Source organism: Erpetoichthys calabaricus, chromosome 5 (assembly GCF_900747795.2).
Source record: "Erpetoichthys calabaricus chromosome 5, fErpCal1.3, whole genome shotgun sequence".
NCBI lineage: Eukaryota > Metazoa > Chordata > Cladistia > Polypteriformes > Polypteridae > Erpetoichthys > Erpetoichthys calabaricus.
In genome coordinates, this window is record NC_041398.2 from 69,340,752 (window position 1) to 69,364,056 (window position 23,305).

Below are 23,305 nucleotides of genomic sequence, written 5' to 3' on the forward strand. Positions count from 1 at the left end.
ACTTATCCAAACCAGAAACCATAGGTGGATAACACCATTTGTGATGCACTAAATGCACACACCGCTGTGCAGAGCCGGCCCTAGACAATTTGTTGCCCGAAGCAAACTGATACCAAGGGCCCCGTAAGAGCCCAATTTCCTGCATTCTGAGCTGCAGAAATGCGTTTTCCCGGCATCTACAACCATCACTTTTTGACGATTTCCATTTGGCACTGACAACCGTACCCGTAACACACTGACAGGAGCCAAATTCACAGGCTGTCAGCGCAGACTGTCGTACTGGAGGTGGAACTGAAGACATTTGGAATACAATAATTTCAAACTGTGGAAATTCAGCAAGGCCTAACTACTACAGTATATACAAGACGTTCTTTCTAACAAAATGGAAATATATCGATATGAAGGAAAGTGATGGCTTTATGAAGAGAAGGGCCCCTTTTATGCTCTGTCGAGAATGCAGTGCAGCGGAGCGACCCTGACTGAAGCGTAAGTGGCCGCCTACTGAGGACAGAGGCACAGATGAGCCGTGGAGGCGGCAACAGGCGTGCGGGCCTGAGTGAAGCGTAATGAAGATTGGAGTGCCGAGTGGAGATGTCCACGTGGAATAATTAGGTGATGGAATATGTTGACCGTGAATTATATATATGAAAAAATTAGTACAGTAATCCCTCCTCCATCGTGGGGGTTGCGTTCCAGAGCCACCCGCGAAATAAGAAAATCCGCGAAGTAGAAACCATATGTTTATATGGTTATTTTTATATATTTTAAGCCCTTATAAACTCTCCCACACTATTATAAACATTTCACGCACAATTATACAGCATAAACCCTTTGTATTCTCTTAGATATTAGGTAAGATTCATTGAAATTATGTATGTAAACACAGTTTACATACAGTAAAACCTAAATATTATTTTAAAGTTATTGAGCGTCTCTGATATCAATACGTTACAGCCATTACGACAGACAGGCCACCAGCAATAAATACGTACAATGCAAGAAAAATTGTATACAGTAAAATGTGTGTACAGTGACACTAAACTATGTACATGTAATAAGTACTGTACGTAAATAATTAATTATGGTTACTCACCAACAATGACATGATGACTTGTCCGATAATGATGACTTTAATTTTACTGCACTACAAAGGATAGCGTTACAGCTCTTCTAAAGGAGCCTCTTCAGGCGACTGTTTAGCACCACCGTTGTACTTCTTCCATTACTCTTCAATCCAAATCCCTAAAGCAGATTCCATCCAGACTACTGCCTTATCACGTCCACTTGCAACTCGTTTTGCGCCCTGGCTAAAGGGCACTGCGGCCGTAGATCTTATATTCTTTTCCTCCTTTTAAATAAAAAGAATCGTGGACTCATTTATGCTGTAATGGTGTCCTGCAGCGGTGTAGCTGTTTCCTTCCTTCAACATATCCAAAACTTTTACCTTTTCTGCAATCATTTGCATCTTCTGTTGGCGCTTGGACACGGCCCCTGAAGCAGTAGCACGTTAATGCTGAATGAGTGAGATGAGGCTTCCTGGTTAATGCAGCGCTCCGTTGCTGAGCCAATCAGCAGCACACAGGAACTTAACCGCGTGCTCTGATTGGGTAGCTTCTCAGCCATCCGCCAATAGCGTCCCTTGTTTGAATTCAAATGCATCCCTTGTTTGAATTCAAATGGGCAAATCAACTGAGGAAGCACACATACTATAGACCGCAGACATCCGCGAAGCAGTGAAAAATCCGCGATATATATTCACATATGCTTACATTTAAAATCCGCGATGGAGTGAAGCTGCGAAAGACGAAGCGCGATATAGCGAGGGATCACTGTAATAGAGGTTGGAGTGAAGGAGTCTGTTGCTCCATTGGGCCCTCCGCAGCAGCATCACATCACAGGAAAAAAAAAACCTTGGGCGCAGTGGGCCCCTTCCAGCTGTGGGCCCAAAGCAGTCGCTTCGTTCGCTTCACCCTAAGGCCGGCTCTGCGCTGTGTATAACTCAGAGCTTGTATCTGGGAATATAAACGATTTCAAAGCCACCTTGTACAACTAAGGAGAGCCATGAAAACTGCTACACGACAATATGAGGAGAAACTAAAAGGGCAATTTGAACAGTCCGATCCTAAGTGCATGTGGCAAAGTCTGTGGACAATAATGGACTATAAAGCAACCACTGCCACCACAGTGAGTGCCGACACCCCTCTGGCAAACAAGCTTAATAATGTCGATGCATGTTTCAATGTGAGTGCTGCCAACGGTAGCCAGCACTCCAACACTTATGCAGCAGGAAAACTAGAAACGGCACTCACTTTGTAAAACACAATGTAAGGAGAGCTTTAAGGAAAGTATACACCAAGCAGGCAGCTTGTCCAGGTGGCATCCCGGGATGCGTCTTTAAGATCTGTGCTGATCAGCTGGCACCAGTGTTCATAGTTACTTTTTAATCCTTCCTTAATGTTAAGTATGTTGGTGTGCCATACCAGCCTGTTTTTAAAAGATACAGCATTCCCCCTGTACACAAGAAAGCAAGTCTAAGTTGTCTGAATGACTATTAACCCACTGCACTATGAAGTGCTTCAAGAGGCCAGTCAAAAATCACATATGCTCTTCTCTGCCCAAAGAACTGGATCCATTACAGTTTGCATATCGCTCCGGTAGATCCACAGAGGATGCTATCACCTTGATCCTTCAATAGATACTGGCCAACCTAAACAGCATGAGAGGAAATTATGTGTGAATGCTATTACTAGACTAGAACTCAGCATTTAACACAATAAACTTCACCTGGCTCATCCCCAAGCTCAGGGACCTGCATCTGAGCACTTTATTGTGCAAATGGATTGTTAACTTCCTGATATGCAGTTCCCAGGTGGTTGAAGTAGGTGGCCACACTTCATCGTCCCTCACTCTCAACACAGGCACTGTACATATGACTGCAAATGACTCCAACATTTGTCAAGTTTGCTGGTGATACATCTGTGGTAGGCCTGATATCTAACAACAAAGAGCAGACTTACTTGGAAGAAGTGGAGAGACTGTCACATGGGTGTCAGGTCAACAGTCTAATCCTGAATGTCAGCAATTCAAAGCAGCTGATTGTGGACTTTAGGAGAGAACTACCTAGCAGGCACCACCACCCCCTCAGTATTAACAGCATCCAAGGGGAGAGGGTGGGCAGTTTCAAATACCTTGGTGTCCATGTCATAGAGGACCTAACCTGGTCCCAACACCTTGATAAAGAAGACATGACAATGTCTTTATTACCTTAGAGCGCTCAGAGATTTCAGGCTGCCCTACCAATTACTGAAGAATTTCTGCATATCTGCCATTGAAAGTATCCTGAGAGGAAATATTACTACCTGATTTGGGAACAGCATGGAGGACTGCAAGGCTCTGTAAATAGTGGTCTGGTAAAGCTGAATGCATCACTGGGCGTGCACTCTCTATTTCTGAGGATAGCCACACCAAGCAATATTGGACCAAGGCAAAGAAAATGATCATATATGCCAGCCATTCCAACAACTGCCCCTTTTTCTGTGCTGTGCTGCCGGCGGGTAAAGTCCAGTTCAGGGAGACTGAGTAGAAGTGTTTATCCACAGGCCATATGCATCTTGAATAAGGAAAGTGTCTAGAAATACAGGATGCCCTATTGTTAACTGTCTTACATTAACTTGCTTATGTTAGTAAGTTTTGTATTTAGTACTATTTATTACTATCACATATCTAACATTCTACTAATGATTTGCTTTATAAAGTCAGGTGTTTTGTTATTGTCCTTTAATTATTTTTCTTAATAGCACAGTCGTTGGAGTTGAGCAACTAAGCATTTCACTACGTATTGTACTGTATGGAGATTTGTTTTGATTTGCTTTGATTTGAACATGCAAACTTCATGTAAGCAAAACCCAAGCATGGGTTTCAAACCCAGGTTACTAGATCAGTAAGAGAGCAGCTATTCTGACTACACCACCAAGGACAGGGTCACTATCAGTGCCACATCGAATAACTGCTTCATGCATAGTTGAAGGAGCAGACTTGAAACATTCTTACTGTGTTCTTATGAGTTTTTCCCAGGGTTCTTCAGCTTCCATCTGCAGTCCGAAGACAAGTGGTAAGGCTGATTGTTAACGCTGAGTTGACCGGTGAGCATAAGTGTCTTGCGTAATAAACTGGTATCTCTTCTTGACATGGTTCTGAGCACTGCTGAGTTATTCTCTCCCACAATGCTTGCTTGATCAGGTCTGTTTCCTCAACACTGTGACTAAGGTTGCCTTGCACTTAATATTTTACACCTTTTTGTTAGACTGAAGAAATCAGGAGTTGTCTAAATGTATCATACTTTGAAAGCAGCTGGCCTGCTCTTAGTGTCACATATTTTGTTCAAGACAACAATGAGCTTCTATATAATGTCACTTTCAGTCTGTTTTACAAGTAGTTACAATCCTTCTTTAATTCAAGTTATTGTAGATTAAAGATAACATCAAGGAAAAAATGAGAGGCTGGCTTAATCACACAGGGGGTAGCATTGCCACCTCACTCTGTATGGGTCAGCGGTTTGATCCTGGATTAGAGTTTCCTTTAATTTCAGTACGATTTTAAATTAGTTCATTTTCTGAGCCCAGTTTAGAATGATTTTATCAAAGCAGCGACATGCATTTGGTAAGAATGGACCCTGGATGAAGTGTATGTCCTGGTAGATTATTGTATTTTGGAAACTGCACACACTGCACTCCCAGAACAGTAGGGTCTTTTATGTCAAGCCTAATCTTAGCCTGAAACAAGAGGACAAAACATGCAAATATTAGTGGAGGAAAAAAAACCCTTAGCTTAGCTTTTACTGCTGGTTTAACTTGGAAGAAACATCTGTGAAGGCAGCACAGTAACCTCATTAAACAGGAGTCTCTACCACAGCAGGAACATAAGCAATTGTTGTCTGAGGGTCGGCTTTGTCTCTCCAGCTGTGTCCAGGTGGATTGGTTTGGAAGAAAGGTTCAAAGGCTTCCAACAAGACAAAATTGAGATGGTCCACCACTGAAGATACAGTAGGTAGCAGCATCACGCTCTGGTAACTCTTTTCCATCATATTTCAGTCAGCCCTGGTTCAAGTTTACATTTTGTTTATTTGATCTTTCTGTTATTTTTTAAATATTATTTTATGTATCATATTACTAATTCTGTTTTTTTGTTTCATGTAATTTTTTTATTAATTTAATTTTGTATTGTTTAATAATTATTTTTCAATTTTGTATTATGTTAACTTTTCAGGCATTAGTTTTCTTAGTTCATTGTCTTGTCCCCTTTATGTGGAGCCTCAAGGGGCAGGACCACCTAACTTTCCTGCTGTACTGCTGGCAGAAGGCACATCATAAGGGCAAGAGAAACAGGAATTTAAGATAAACATCCATCCATCCATCCATTTTCCAACCCGCTGAATCCGAACACAGGGTCACGGGGGTCTGCTGGAGCCAATCCCAGCCAACACAGGGCACAAGGCAGGAACCAATCCCGGGCAGGGTGCCAACCCACCGCAGGTTTAAGATAAACAGGAGTAGAAAAACAAAAGCAAAAGATCAAAACTGGGAACTCATAATACCCATTGCCTAGGCCAGAACGTGATCCTAACTCAGTCGCAAACCAAATAAAAGCCTTGAAGAACTTTGAACACAGATGAATGTTTATATGCTTGTGATTATCCTCAAACTCAGACAATGAAGAGTCCGAGAGGCTGACCTTTACACCCCAGAATGTTACACAGTGCGTATCCCTGGACATCATCCCATAGGAACCATACAGCAGCTACTACTCAGACCTGCGCAAAATGGAGATGCCTGCAGAAAACAAAAAACAATATGGTGTTAAAACACAAAATTAGCTCCACATTCTTCAAACAATAGAATTCAAAGAAACTAACATCAGGAATGAATTCAGGTACCCAAAAAATAAATATTGAGGATTAAAATCTGGAAAACAATAATCCTGCAGAAAATGCCATAACAGTTGGAGCTGGAGAACAAACCCAAGCAGTACTTAAGCCAAAGCTGCGGACAGAATAGAAGTTTCAAGTATTGCATCATTTGATTCCTTTGTTTGGATTTGCTGACTTCAACCACTACTTATTTTAAAGGTAATGTTTACAGTTTTTTGATATTTTGGATTTGTTTGCTCTAAAAATGCAAAGCCTATTTATTCTCCATTTTCTTGTCTTGCCATTTGTGATGACTTTTTAATTCTTCAATGTTTTTTAAATACAAAGGGACTTTGTTTTGGTTTTACAGTGGATTTCCTCTACTCCTTTCTCTGTACTTTTCTGAGATTGTCTGTTTAAAAGGCTTAGCTTAATTTTTGGGCCTTTACAGGCTGTGAGCCTGTCATTTGATGTTTGGGGCTAGGCTGGAAAGGGAGGCTCAGACCTGTGGAAAACAGCAGGTCTGGCTTTTATTTAGGCTGCCATTTGGCCTGCTCCTCCTTTTTGCTGCTTTGGTGTGGCAGGAGACACTGCAATCCCTTTCTATCATCTTATTCAAATAGTACTTACAACATTTGTCCAAAGTGCAATTCAACCTGAAATATGTTTCTTTTTGCCACTCTTTTGTATGGTGCTCAGAATATTCTGACAATGTGTGCCTATTCTTTAGCTCTAATCCTGTTTTTGAGTTCCTCTCTGAATGTTTACATTTTAAAGATGTCTTATTGTGCAGATCAAATACAGTCTCAGATTCTGAGCACTTTTATGTGTTTGTAAATGCCAGTGAAATCAATGTATAAAATATGGAAATATAGCAAAAAATCATAAAGTATATATCAGCTTAACCATTTAACGCGTGAATCACACTGATGTGCCAAATATTAAATATATTGTTTTTGCTGCACACAACAGGCATACACGGGCCAGTTTAGAGTCATGCATAAATCTTTCAGAGCATTTTGTACAGAGACAAAGCCCACACAGATTCAGGAAGAACATACCATCTCTGCATAGGAAGTGCCCAGGTATGTATGGATTTGATTAGATTAGTTAGATTGATATATGTGTATATACTGTAACGAGTAGGGGGCACCACTGAGACCCAAACCTCAGACACAGTCAAATTCCTTACAACGCCGGGTTCAATTAATGAATGTTTTATTACTCTCAGACCCAGTGGACAGGTAAGCATAGTCACAGAATCAAAAAGACACAGTTAATATATAATTATTTCCTCTCACCTTCCACTCACCCTGAGAGTTTTGTCTTTTGCATTCCAATGCTCACTCTCTGGGCAAAGTGAATTGGCTTCTTTTATCTTTGACCTGGGAGTACGCAGAGTCTAGGACATTTTCCATCAGAAGCACCTCCAGGTCAGATGGAAGTCCCATAAAGTAAGAGCTGTGTCTTCCTACAGCACCCTCAGCAGCACCCATGGAACTCAACAGGGCTGTACTCCTGGACTACAACTCCTATCATGCCCCTATCATATTGCAAGACCTAGTACATTCATGCTTTTGTCTCCCCCGGTCCCCCCAGGTAGCTGCCTTTGCAGGATGTGATGCAGCCAGTGTGGACGGACTCCACTGTGCACTTGTATTAGAGGTTTGAGAGAGGAGATATAGAAATCTGAGCTGCCCTTTTTAACAAGAGACTGAATGTGTTGTGCCCACTTCAATTCATCGGTGATTGGTCACTCCAAGAAATGTAAAGTCACTTATCCTCCTAACAATCCTCCCATTGCCATCCTCCTCCTCCTCCAATACAGAAAATATAGACTGAAAGTGAAGTGTCAGTGTAGACTGGCTTCTTGTTCCTGAGGTATTTGACCAGCTACTTGGTTTTGCTCACATTAAGGGTGAGAATGTTGTCCTAGGACCGATTTGTCAGCAGGTAAATTTGTAAGTTGTCATTATTGTTGGTGATGGCCTTTGATGGTGTTGTTGTCATGAGTAAATATAATGATGGAGCTGGAGCTCTAACTGACTACATAGTCAAAGGTGAACAAGAAGTACAGAAGGGGGCTCAGCAGACTACCTTGTGGAGTGCCTGTGCTGAGTCAGCATAGAGGATGTGATGTTGCCAGTTCATGAGGCCTCAACAATAGGAATGACAGTAGAGCATTTAACAATTCAGGACTTTAGGAGGATCACACTAAAAGTACCGTTGGACTTTACCTGGAATGTTTAATCTCCTACATTATAGTGCTCATCATGATATCATAAAAATGTGTCACATAATTTCTATCAGAAGAATTGTTTGCTAAATCCATGGTTTCTCATCAAAATATTTTCCTCCAACATTAGGCTCTTTGAGAATGTAGTGGTAAGCTGTAAAAAGTCAGTGATGTGTTTATAATAAGGCATATAATTAAGCCACTATCAAAAGTAACAGATGCCTACAAGTATTTTCTTTTATCTGAGAAATACGGCCACTAGCTCGTGTAATCCATGGCAAAGATCGCAGAGGTCAAAGATTCTCTGCCAAGAGAGGTAAATAGCTTGAGGTAGTCACCAGCAACACTGTGATTGCATAAATACTTGCCATAGAAGTTTATCACTATTCTGGTCAAAACTTTACCAGAGCTACTGATAGCTGGCATTCGTCACTACTTTTTACCTTTATTGATATTCTTTGTGTTAACAAATGTTTTGGGAGGATCCCCCTTTCCACCACTCGAGTGGCTAGGATGCTAGTTACCTCCATTCTCAATGCTGGTACCCCATCTTTCTCAGTTACCTCTCTAACAATAAGGGAAGTGAGGTTTCTTTCTGTCCGTGGCTTCTACAATCTTGTCATTCTATGATTCTAAATTGGGCCATCAATTCTCGTGAGATGCTTTTGAGTCTTTCCAGTCATTCTTGGCTGACTGCTGCTTGGCAGCGTTCTAACCTCTGCTGAGGTTTGCAGACCAGGGAATTGAACTCTTTTGGATTCTGAGCTGGGCTGAGTCCAATTATTACTCCTTTTCACTGTCATCTTTAGCCTGTAGATTTCCTACATCTGTTGTTGATTGAATATTGTATGATCCAGAGCTTGTTAGCATATTTCCTTCATGTTTTATGTAGTAAATTTGTTGCAGAACTAAAGAATGTGTGCTTATTGTAAATTATTATAATGGTGTTTTGCCCCTTACTCATCCTGAAACATCACTTTGACACCTCATTATTTCTGATTCAGAAATATGCTTATAGCTAGTCAAAGAGTAACATGTTCAGTCTTACCAGACTAGTGCAGTGTATGCTGAGCTGCTTTGGTCAAATGTGAGCAGGCTTGGCCTGCGACCTCTGATTACCTCTGTTCTTCACTATCATGATGGCATCTAACAAACAAACCCATCTTATTGTCAGGAACTCATATTTAATTATTTTGTTTGACTTTGTTCATTATTTTACCATTCTGAGAGGAGTATCATGATAGCTGTCATATTAGAGAGTTTGATCACTGTAACACTGCATTTTTAGTCACACACTGTACAACGCTGTGTGAAATCTGACTTTGTGGTGGCCTTCTTATATAAGATGACCTTGTAGCCTTAAGGTCAACTGAATTTTTAGAAAATAAGGAAAGACTTTGCAAGAGAGATTTTAGCTCTTGAGCAAATTAATGTCAGTCCACAATTTGATTTTGACTTAGTAACATGGTTTCAATGACATCAAGTTTAGTGTTGGCCTGTGATTTCTGCTTACCGATATCAGTTCCTTGTGCAGTAGTCGTCATAGTAGTAGTAGCACTAATAGTAGTAGTATTGTCATACAGTGGTGTGAAAAACTATTTGCCCCCTTCCTGATTTCTTATTCTTTTGCATGTTTGTCACACAAAATGTTTCTGATCATCAAACACATTTAACCATTAGTCAAATATAACACAAGTAAACACAAAATGCAGTTTGTAAATGGTGGTTTTTATTATTTGGGGAGAAAAAAAAATCCAAACCTACATGGCCCTGTGTGAAAAAGTAATTGCCCCCTGAACCTAATAACTGGTTGGGCCACCCTTAGCAGCAATAACTGCAATCATGCGTTTGCGATAACTTGCAATGAGTCTTTTACAGCGCTCTGGAGGAATTTTGGCCCACTCATCTTTGCAAAATTGTTGTAATTCAGCTTTATTTGAGGGTTTTCTAGCATGAACCGCCTTTTTAAGGTCATGCCATAGCATCTCAATTGGATTCAGGTCAGGACTTTGACTAGGCCACTCCAAAGTCTTCATTTTGTTTTTCTTCAGCCATTCAGAGGTGGATTTGCTGGTGTGTTTTGGGTCATTGTCCTGTTGCAGCACCCAAGATCGCTTCAGCTTGAGTTGACGAACAGATGGCCGGACATTCTCCTTCAGGATTTTTTGGTAGACTGTAGAATTCATGGTTCCATCTATCACAGCAAGCCTTCCAGGTCCTGAAGCAGAAAAACAACCCCAGACCATCACACTACCACCATCATATTTTACTGTTGGTATGATGTTCTTTTTCTGAAATGCTGTGTTCCTTTTATGCCAGATGTAACGGGACATTTGCCTTCCAAAAAGTTCAACTTTTGACTCATCAGTCCACAAGGTATTTTCCCAAAAGTCTTGGCAATCATTGAGATTGTTTTTTAGCAAAATTGAGACGAGCCCTAATGTTCTTTTTGCTTAACAGTGGTTTGCGTCTTGGAAATCTGCCATGCAGGCCGTTTTTGCCCAGTCTCTCTCTTATGGTGGAGTCGTGAACACTGACCTTAATTGAGGCAAGTGAGGCCTGCAGTTCTTTAGACGTTGTCCTGGGGTCTTTTGTGACCTCTCGGATGAGTCGTCTCTGCGCTCTTGGGGTAATTTTGGTCGGCTGGCCACTCCTGGGAAGGTTCACCACTGTTCCATGTTTTTGCCATTTGTGGATAATGGCTCTCACTGTGGTTCGCTGGAGTCCCAAAGCTTTAGAAATGGCTTTAAAACCTTTACCAGACTGATAGATCTCAATTACTTCTGTTCTCATTTGTTCCTGAATTTCTTTGGATCTTGGCATGATGTCTAGCTTATGAGGTGCTTTTGGTCTACTTCTCTGTGTCAGGCAGCTCCTATTTAAGTGATTTCTTGATTGAAACAGGTGTGGCAGTAATCAGGCCTGGGGGTGGCTACGGAAATTGAACTCAGGTGTGATACACCACAGTTAGGTTATTTTTTAACAAGGGGGCAATTACTTTTTCACACAGGGCCATGTAGGTTTGGATTTTTTTTCTCCCTAAATAATAAACACCATCATTTAAAAACTGCATTTTGTGTTTACTTGTGTTATATTTGACTAATGGTTAAATGTGTTTGATGATCAGAAACATTTTGTGTGACAAACATGCAAAAGAATAAGAAATCAGGAAGGGGGCAAATAGTTTTTCACACCACTGTATGTACAGAGAAATTCTTACTTGCATGTTCAACCAACATGCAACTGTTGCCACTCTCCAGCTCAGAATGTATTAAAATACATAACCTAATTTTAATTAATAGGAAAGCAAATCAGTTCACCTGATGTACTTAATACACCTTGTTTCTATCCTCCCATTACTTCTCAGCCCAGTCCGAGAGCAAACTTCTGAGTTCCTCAGTTGCTGGTCTTCTTGCTGTTCTAAACTGTCCTTACTAAGGAATTGCTCAACGTGTCACTCACCTTCCCAGTCCCCATCCTCTCTAATATGGCAGAGCTAGGACACACACTCAAGAAATTGGGATTATAAGCAGCCCATCTCAGCTAGAAGAGCTAAAGGGGGAAACTCCTGCCCTCTGCTATGATAGATGAATTTGCTGATTTGTACTTAAAAATGTCCAAAGGATCTTGGCCACTCTCCTTAGAACTTGTCCTTCAGAACTTTTATGGAAAGTTCTCAAAGGCTGCATCATTTTTTGAAACTACATAATAAGTTAATAATGACGGAAAAAGGACAAAATAAAGGGATTTGCATTTGAAATTGCTTAAGGAGACCCAAAGAAGAAGGGTCATTGCTAATGGCTACTCTTGGCTGCTAAATGTGTCCTATGAAGCATCTGCATTCTCTCTACAAGTGGTTCCTGAGGCTTTGCTACGAGTGTATGAATTCTATTACTGGCAACAACTCAAAATAGGAACCCGAAGGAGTGATGAATTTTAAACTGATATATTTTCTACAGATGTAAAATTATTCATATTTGCTATAATATTCTGCCCAAGGTGGGCCAGTGCCTAATGCATTAAAAATAAAACCACAGTGGGTGAAGGAAAGGAGTTTTGCATTCCACTGTGGACAGGAAACGACTTCTAATTAGCCTTTTTCACATTTGTGTATTTTTTTTCTCCTGGGATGTGTCAAGAAAATACATACCAACAATCAAAAGAGATAAATACATTTTTATATACTCCATGGCAGCATTTCTGTTTGTAGCCGGCACTTTAAATCTGATAAGTACGTAAAGTTTACACATTACCTTAAGATTAATGCTGTGCTTTTTCTAGTGGAAGAACTTTAGCATCGTACTGTCATGGGAATCGACGTTTGAAAGGGCAGATGCTTGTTTCGGAGTTGACATGTTAACCTGCACTAATGGGAAACAGCACAGCAAGTCCCTTCTCAGTGGTACACATCTATGCAACAGCAGCTGCTCCTGCTCAGTGTATAATGTAACGACAATTGATGAAATTGTTTTTTTTTCTGACTATCATCTATAACTTAGATGCTGTATGTCTGTGTGTTTCATGTCAAGAACTTAGTAACTCACATACAACAATCAAGAAAACACTTTTGAAAGCAATGCAAGATAGTCGCTAGGTGAACATAGCCCAAATACAGATATTTTATAAGATTACAGATACTTTGATGGTTTTGTTGTCTAGTGCTCTCAACAATACTTCTTACATTGCAAAAATGGATTCTTGGAAGTGGAAGTAGAGAAGTATCCATTGCAAACAAACTAACAGGAAGTAGATTTACCATTCAAATTTTGTGAAAAAGGCCAGTTCTCTAGGAGCTCCCATGAGAGGGAGGAAGTTTGTAATACACCTCAAGGACCCTAAAGGCCCTGTAGTCAGTTTTTTGCTAATCCTCTTTAATAATCTAATCAGGAGCCATGACCATGAAAGTCTGCCTGGTGGCAAACCAAAGCCTTCTAGGCTATAGGAAGACAATGTTTCATGGAGACTCTGAATTATTTGGCAGAATATTAGATTTGGTAACTGTCTTACACCTCCTACCACTTGACAGAAGCATGAACTACATTAGGAAGATTCAATAATTACAGCTGGTAGGATTCCCATTTTTCACACATGCTTATTATGCTCTGTTAAAAAAGTGTCCCACTGAGTGACAGGCTATTTTGACATCATGGGGCACAAGATCAGTGTATCACTGTGGCAGGGTTTATAGCATCAATTTTAAAAAGACTGACTCTGAAATCAAAGGGGGTGTATCCATGAAAACTTCATAAATTACTTTCAGGCAGAAACCAGGAATGCCAAAAAAATCATTAATTAAAGAAAAGAAAAAAAAGTTTCAAAGCTGGTTAGTCAATTCTGTTTTAAGCTAAACCTGAAGAGCATAATAACTGTAGTGTTTCAACAAGACGCGTGTGTTGACTTAACTGGCAACTCTAAATTGGCTCCAGTGTGAACGCGAGTGTCAGTGTGGCTGTGTAAGTGGGCTCTGTGATGGACTGGCACCTTGCCCAGGGTTAGGTCTTGGCATTGCCCCTCATCACCATGTGTGTGTATAATTAAGAGCTTGAACATATTGTTTATTCAGTTCTGAAATTAAACTGCTGCCTCACAGAATTACAATGTGTTTTAAATTTTAAGTTATGGTTTGTACTGTAGGTGTTCAATTCAAGCATCGGACCAGTGATGTGAAATGTATACATTAACAAGGTCTGTTAAGTAAAAAGGGTCAAAGCCATTAACATCTTTATATGAGGGAAGGGGGACTTTTAAATTGAACCTAAAAGTCACTGAAACAAGAGTAGCAAGTTCATACTTCCTGGCTCCAGTAGCAAAATTATGAATAAACTGCAGGCTGAAAGTAAAACAACTTGAAATAGCCTGAAAATCAAGCATTGTACTGGTCAACTTGTTATGAAAAAAATGAATGAATTAACAATTCTGTGTCATGTGTACTGAGGAAATTACATACTTTCCTATATTTCTTATATGGAAATTCAGATAGTTTTACACTGTAATCATAAACATATCAAAGGATTGATGAGTGTCAAACATCAAACCACCTTGTGTATCATTTTAGAAAAAGCTCTGAGCTTTTATGCTTGACAGTATCGTAGTGATTTTCCACACAGAAGTAGAATTTCTTAATTTACTTGAGTCTTGCTTTAAATCACTAACACCATTCATCAATTGATGCATTAATAGACAGGACGAATAAGAACAGCTCAGCGTCATCAAGTTTCAGATGAAAGTAAGTAAGTAAGTTTTGAGCAACATCTCCTAATAGCAATGTGTAAAGAAAAGAGTACCAAGCTCAATGCTGAATCCTGAATCCTGGACACAAGATCTAAATTAAGACCAGAATGCTGGAGTACTGTCAACAGACTTCTGTAGCTGTTCAAAATGATTTGATAAGTAAACAGCAGTGTCTGACAGCATAAAATAAGTCTTAAGGCTGACTAGTTATTTCTTACAAAATTTAAACTTGAGCCTAACAGCATAATAATTGCAGTGTTTCCTGCATCAGAGGATTGCACAGTGTTATGGACAGAACAGACTATCAGTGTTATGGACAGAACAGACTAACGATGTTCCTATGCTGAGCCCAGGATGCAAGCCATGCTGAAATAGGCTGTAAAGAAGTCGTAGTAGTATTGTCATATGTAAAGAGTACAATAAAATTCATAAAACTACATATTCAACCATATGTAACATGTTGCCAGTCTCCAAAACCATAATAAACAAGAATGTATTAATGTACATTTTAATGAATAGAAAAAAACAACTTGACAGCAAGGGGCCTTTTTACCAATTTATCCCCCATGCCCCTATGAGATGAAGCTTTTGAGTCAAAAATAAGAATGGGAAGTACCATGTAACATTTAACAACCAGGTACCCCCATGCTGCATTGTTAAAAGTATGATCAACTCTCCATTAAGGAGCTAAGACACCCAGGGGCCTGTGAGGGTCTTAATCCTGGCTTGTATATAGTGATATAAAGGTTAGTTCCAGAATGCTGGATGTTTAAGTTGATGTTAAAACTCATGCAACTACTAGAAAAAGGTATGCTTGAAATCATTCTCTAATTCTTAAGTACTAGCTGTCCCCCGCAGCTTTGCCCGTGTAGTAGTGAAACAGGACAAACTTTAAAAATCAATAAAAAAAAATGTAAAAAAATTAATAATTTGTATTGAGAAGAATTTATATTGATAGCGTTCATATCTGAGGGCCTCTTGATATGCAATATTTTTGGTTTTGCTATCAGGGGCGAGAACGTGGCTGTGATCTCTTTGCCAAAAATGTAAGAAGTTGGCAAGGTATCTCTGGCCAAGCGGATGGTAGATACGCTCCAACGTCAAACGTTGCCACTGCATCTGATCATGTTCATCTCTGACGAGAGAGCGTCCCCCGCGTGGGGAGAGGAGCATGTGGCCATGATATCTCTGCCAATGAGCAGGTACCCTCTAAAACACATGTAGCTGTGATCTCCCTCTCAAAAACGTCAAACGTTACACTTTAACAATCTTTAGATGATAATGTCTGCTGAACAGACAAGTATTGCTAGCCAAGTGGAGGCAAGGTACACTCCAACATGTGGTGAAAGGTACAGCGACTCAAACGGAGGCTGGCGTGTGAGTGAGGATGGCCCCACCCGTCTCCCTACTCCTGGGGTCCCTCCTCCCTCTTCCGTTGGCCTGTCTCTCAGATTCACACAAATAAATCAGTGCCACAACCGAACTATAAGAGAGGTCGCAAAATCAAAAGGAATGTTCAAGCAAATTATGGAAAAAAACCTAATCTAAAATCTAAATCCATTAAGTAGTTCTCTCGTGAAAAACGGACAGACAGAGATGTTGGATTTTATATATTTAGAGATAATTTTTTTAGCAAAGGTCACAAGTGGCTGTTTTGAACACCTTCAAGGGTCTGCAGGACAAAAAGGGAAAAACCAGGAAATGAAACACAGTCGTAAATAAACCATGTGTCAAAACCAAAATAAATATGTCAAAGAAAGTATTCAAAAAGTCAAAGTCAAGAAACAGTATGTAAAGCTGTAAGCCACAAAGAGTAAGAGTAAGAGTAATCAAAAAGAGTAGTCACAATATCTGCAGCCTTGGACAGTGGAGTCTCTGCGAGGTCGGTTTATAAATCATCTCGCTGATGACATTGTTCAGTGTGTCTTCTAGTGAAGTCATGTGACCAATTCCAACGCGTCACATGAATAGAAAAAAACAAGATGGTAAATTGCTTTATTTCAAGATAAATCGTGAAAAAAGGCAGAAATTGATTCATTGTGTGCCAAAACTCCACAACAGACAAAAACACAAATACAAATTAGATTAATACTACAGTAGTTAAATAAAATGAATCATAAAATTCGTGTTGTTAATGTGTATACAAGCAATATTATGTTACTACAAGACTGAAGTTCTGTATAAACAGAGAAACTGAAAAAAATTATTTGTTGGAAAAATGAAGAATCACCACGCTTTCATTGTTTTGATCGCAGTTTGGAGTCCGGATCACATGTATCCAGATTTCATCCCAGTTATGAAACTCTACATTAATTTTCCCAGTATGAATACATTAGGTCAATATTCTTTTTGGAACACTGGATTCAGTAATATTCAATTTCAGGAGTGAACATTCTGGGTATCCGACATGCACAGACCTTGCTCATGTCATTCATAAACAATTCTGCTGAGTGTAACTAATCCTTATAGTTACTGCAATCTCGAGCACCATCACTGCTCAACTCTCCATTAGGATTTGTTCCATGGAGAAGTCAAAGGCCAGCCAGACTTTGGGTCGCCATTGAGTCATGTCCTGTTCACAACACAACTCCGCTGTCCGTCTATTGACAGAGGCATATGAAGGGCACTGGTCCTCGTACACATTGATGATTATTATTGTGTGTCATTAGAAAATCAATACTAATGTGATTGTTCATTTTGTGTTTATCTGTGTCCATATTGAGCTGGCTGTGAAACAAACAATTGCATTACAAACCACAAATGCTAGAAACTGATAAGTCACATGTTTTAGCACATGGGATTAGTGTTTTGGCAATTTTGACATCATGAACATAGAATGCCCTTTTCATGTTCACACTCAGAATTTCTGACCGCTCCATATGCCTGTCACATGTCTGTATAATGAGTGCTCTTCGAAGACTGAAAGTTTACAGGCAAAAGGATACATCATGTTTCCTTAAGTTAACTTTCTTAGAATAAGAAATATTTTTGGCTGACTAACAGTCATCTGCAAATGATTTTCAAAAAAAATAACATCCTTATGATTCTTGGGAAAGCATCAGAGTATAGTTTAGTAGGTAATGAAACTTCACACAAAATAACACAAAGTATCACTTTGGTGCAAATGTGTTTTTCATAGCTGGCATACAGTGGTTGGGTAGTGTAGTAATTAGCACTTCTGCCTAATAGCTCTCGGGTCCCTGGTTCAAATTGGCACATTCTTCCTCATCTCTGGGCACTCCAGTTTCTTCCCACATCCCAAAGATGTGCTGATGACTATGTCTTAGCTGCAGTGTGTGTGTGATTGTGCTCTGTGATGGAGTAGCACACTGACAAGGTTTGACCTCGTGCCCAACAATGTCAAAATAGCCCAGGACACTTTTAACACACAGTAAGCAGATATGAAAAATGGGAATTATTGTGTTAATCCATCCAGCTATAATTACTGAATCTTCCTAATCCAGTACATGCTTCTATGAACCTCACGTCTGTGCATTTAAGTAGTATCAGGTGCAAGACAGTTATGAAATGTAATATTTTGACAAACAATTCATAGTGACAGACTGATGTATGCTGTACAGAAGAAGGTGTCTTGTTCAGAGGTCATACATGGATTTTACAAGCAAAGTCATTGTCAACAACTTTTTTTTTTTTTACTATAGAATTTCCCATGTTTTATAACTCTCAGGAGTGTGGGTGTGTATAATACAGACTCCATATTTCCAAAAAAAACAACTGAAACCAAAGAAGGAAGAGATTCAACTTGGATGTTCAACTGCAAAACTGCAATCTGAGGCAGATTTCAAAGAAACAGCATCTGAGCCTTGGGACGCAGTAGAGAGCCCTGCCTCATCATTACAATCCTCAAGTTTGCCGAATCATGTGTTGTTTATAGACTCCGCTCCACCAGAACACAGCACAAAGTTCAGAAACTGGTTAGCCAGAGTTCAAGCTGTTTTGAAAGGAAATGAACCGGCAACATGATTTGGTTAAGACCAGCCTACCAAGAAGATATACTGTATGGAAAGGGAGCATAAAGAGGCAAGTGATTGCAAAAGTACAACATTTTTAATAAGAATTAACATTCATTTCCTATATTCATGTTTTCCAGGTCAGAGTCGGGGCAGTGTAGATACTGGCAGGCCTTTAGCACTGGGTATAAACCAACCCTGGAGTATGTAAGCAGGGTGAAACAGCAGCTAGACTTGAAAATATAAAGGGTTCAGTTCACACCCAGGACTCCCTGCCTGACCCTAAGTGGGCCACTTAACCTGACTGTGAAAAGTATATATCACAAAGTGTAATGAATACTCACTCATCATGTCATCCTTGGGTGAATGTGCCAGCTATGAAATAGTACACTGTAGGGCATACTATAAAGTGTGATTTGTTTTAATTTAATAACTACATAAAGTGTGGCATGTTGGTTAAGGTTTGGTACTTTAAACTCTGGGTGGCACAGTGGCGCAGTGGTAGCACTGCTGTCTCGCAGTAAGGAGACCCGGGTTCGCTTCCCGGGTCCTCCCTGCGTGGAGTTTGCATGTTCTCCCCGTGTCTGCGTGGGTTTCCTCTGGGTGCTCCGGTTTCCTCCCACAGTTCACAGACATGCAGGTTAGGTGCATTGGCGATTCTAAATTGGCCCTAGTGTGTGTGCTTGGTGTGTAGGTGTGTGTGTGTGCGTGTGCCCTGCGGTGGGCTGGCGCCCTGTCCAGGGATTTGTTCCTGCCTTGCGCCCTGTGTTGGCTGGGACTGGCTCCAGCAGACCCCCGTGACCCTGTGTTAGGATATAGCGGGTTGGAAAATGACTGATGACTGGCTGACTTTAAACCCTGAGGTTGTAGGTTCAAATCCCCTACTGACACTGTGGGACCATTAGCAAGTCACTTCATCTGCCCGTGCTCCAACGGGAAAACCAAAAGAAATGCAACCATATGTTATAAGTCACCATGGATAAGGGTTTCAGTCAAATAATAAGTAATAATAGAAAATATACTGCATATGTAACAGTGCTAATTTTAACCATAAGTGTTATTTAAATAGACTTTATTTTTATATATACTACAAAAATATTAATTCCTAACAAAAATAAACAGATAAAAATGCATACCTGTGTTATGAATTAATGCAATTAAACCTTCATGGCCTAATAATGCCAGCATAATTCTTCATTGTGACTGTGACTGTCAAGTCAGTCTCCTTTCTTTTTAAATTTTCTTTCTTTTTAGTCATTTTGGTGTGTGTTCAGACAATAGTGTGTGTGTATATATCTACAGTACTGTATATTTATTTAAATGTACTGTATTTATATTTATTTATATGTATTGATCCATATACTATATACAGTATTTATTTATTTATTTATTTAAAGAGCTCTGTGTAAAGAGAAAATTCCCCCTGTGGACAAACAGAGTTCTGTCTGTCTATCTATCAATCTATCTATCTATCTATCTATCTATCTATCTATCTATCTATCTATCTATCTATCTATCTATCTATCTATCTATCTATAACAGTCATTTGCTTAGCCCATTTGACATTTTTGTTTGTTTTTGATGTGCTTTTTTAAAGAACAATTACACATATAAGACACTGCATATTTTAACCATATTTATCATTTTGTCAGTCAGTCATTATCCAACCCGCTATATCCTAACTACAGGGTCACGGGGGTCTGCTGGAGCCAATCCCAGCCAGCACAGGGCGGCAAGGCAGGAAACAAATCCCGGGCTGGGTGCCAGCCCACCGCAGGACACACACACACACACACACACACACACACACACACATGTCTTTGGACTGTGGGAGGAAACCCACACAGACACGGGGAGAACATGCAAACTCCACGCAGGGAGGACCCTGGAAGCAAATCCAGGTCTCCTTACTGCGAGGCAGCAGCACTACCACTGCACCACCGTGCTGCCCTATTTATCATTTACCTAGATTTTATTTTTATATGTACTCTAAAAACATTCTAATAGGTTAACATGTTTATATGGTCTTCATTGTCACATTTACTGAGCACAGTAAAATTCTTACTTGCATATTCTATTCAACATGCCACTGTCTGGTGAAATAAACAATAAAAATTCAGACCTGCATGATGGATTATTGCAATTAACCTTTCATGTTATGCTATTCCCTAAACTATACTAGCTTTTAAAAACTCCAGTGTCGATTCAAGAAACCTTTTCAATTAATGAAAGCATTGTGAGATCTGCTCCTCAGGTTGCCCTTCATTTCTGTTCAGTGGACTCACATGTGGCACTCACCTGCAGTCCTCATGAATTCCATGACTTAACTATATGAGAAAGGGACGTGTGTCACATTTCATTGTATAAATTGGCAGTTCCTGTTTTTTATTCATTATTTCGCACTTTACATTGTGTATGTGGAATAATTCTAGTATTTAGATTTGTCTCAAACTTAGTGACATGTGCCAAAGATGTTTTAAGTTTTTACCAGTCATAAGGAGAAGAGAGGCAGTAAATTGCTGGGGTCCAAGTAAGATCTTGCTTAATAGTGACAACGGGGCATTACAACAAAAAGACTTCTGCAGGCAGCATGACTCCAAGAGTCACAGTCTGCTGAATGAACAGAGACTTCCACTTGCATTATTTCTTTTATAGCAGAGTGACCAACTTGTGGCGAAGTGGAAGAGACATCACTCTTTGGAGGGGTTCTCCACCACTTTAAGGCTGTAAGAAGAAGACATCCTGAGCATGACCTGAGTTTTTCACAGTCTCCCATAGCATGTGCACTTGAGACTGTTCATTTATTTATCATGCAAATAAACTAGAACTCTTTTACCTGCTTATGCTGACAAATGGAGCAATGCAATTAAGGGTCTTTTTAAGTGGATTAATTGGATATGAAGTGAAAATGATCAGATCCACACCTCATTTAATAAGAGTAAGAAACTCACCCAGTGTCTCTTGCATAAACCTGTGCTGCTTCCAACAGGCATTAATAATGTAGACCTTTAATTGTAATGGATGATCATTGGCATGGATGTCATTGACAGCCCTCCAACCAACAATTTGTTAAAATAAGGCAAATGTCAATTCCATGCAGAAAAACTTGTACCTTTGTGCTTATTATGACATACCTGATGAAAGTTGATCAAATATGTTATGTCTGTAGCTTTGTTTTTCTTTTTCAATGTGAGATTCACTTTCTTCTGTGGCATTTTCAGGGTCAAAAAGCTAACCTGGCACCCACTATGTAAAAAGATAAGAAAACTTTTCATTGAGAGCAATCGAAATATCTAATGTTTCCAAAATAATGTCTAGTGAAGATCACCAAAGTACTGCTTTCAGCTACACAGCTGAATGTTCCTTCCACTGGTTTTCTTGTTATTGTGGTTTAGATATCTTTTTGTTTTCCATTTGGACTTAATGCACATTTGTAGTTTGTTTTTCTAATACTTACAATTGTTATTATCACAATGTTCTGTGCTGACCACAAGACACAGGGGTCATCAGTACCCACTACACTACGCCTGACATGTGGGTATTGAAATCTCTTTATTTTCAAAACAGTACAATTTAAAACAAGATAGTGAAAGAACGTTTGATTTGGTTTTTGACCTTGATTTTTGCTAAGCATTTTGCTTTTGTCATTCAATCCTTTGTCTGGTTTTTAGTATTTCCGAAATACTGTCTCGGGCCTAGATGCTGCACTTTCCATTTCATTTTATTTGAAACAGACAAAGCTTAAAGGTGCTTGCAGGAAGGCTTAAGTATAGCAACTTGTTCATTTTTTTCCAGTCTGGTGCTTTATGTCCTAATCTCATCACATCATTTTGATCTTCCATGATCATAACTTCTTCTCACTGTGACTGTCCATCAGCCCCAGTGAACCAGAAAATATAGTAGGTTTATTATCTGGAATTTCATGAGCCATGAAAACTATGATAACTGATTCTGAAATGCTTTGATTGCCAGCATGTACTGTACATATGCTGAAGTATTACTGTACCCTTTGAATGCACAGGGATTGGCAAAAATGAAAACAATAAAACGTTCAAATTTCTACTTTCCCTGAAACATATTTTTCTTAAGCTGAAAACTTTTTCAAAGTGGTTTACTATTGTTTGGCAAAGGTTTCCACCCTGTCTGTAGTTTCTTCTTTTTATTACATTATTGTATTATTTGTTGTGAATTTGCTTCCTTTTTATGTAATGTTCTTCTTTTCTGTATTTTATACTGATTTATTCTTTAATTATTATTGTTTTATTTATTAATCATGATGTATTTTATGCTAATTCTTTTAGCTATGCTTCTTGTTTGTGGAGCCCCCAAACCTACAAGTCAAGACTGTTCTCCGTTTTGTTTAAAGCCCTCAGTTCAATTCTATGACATTGGATATTGGATTTGGTTTGTGTAACTCCTAGTTTTGTTTTCTCTTTTTTTACTTCTTGCTGTTATTTATCAGGCTATGAGGCTAGTGGATTTGTGCTGGTAATCAGAAGGTTACCAGTTCAAATCCTCTAAACACCAGGTGTGACTCTACTCTGTTGGGATCTTGAGCAAGGCCCTTAACCTGCAATTGATTCATCCTGGGTATGACGTTAATCAGGTCCTCCAACTTAAAGGGAATACTTGGGAGTTGGTGGCAGGATTGGGACTCCAGCCACCATGAAAAACCTCACATTGTTTAGTGTGGTGCTGAGGTATCACCCGCTGCACTCGGGTCTCAATCCAGGTGGTTCATTGTTTGGTGGTGGGTGCAGCAACATGCTATCAGCGCATACTCCCAACAACTCTCTCTATTATTTACATTAAGCTTGGAATAAAAAAATCAGAAGGGAGATTTTTTTGTATTCACTGTCCAAGTAATAGACGTTTATCTAAAAACAGTGTCCAGCTATCTGCAGGGGTTGATACTGTACCAACATCAATTCACTCCACAGAGAACAAAGCCCAATACACTCA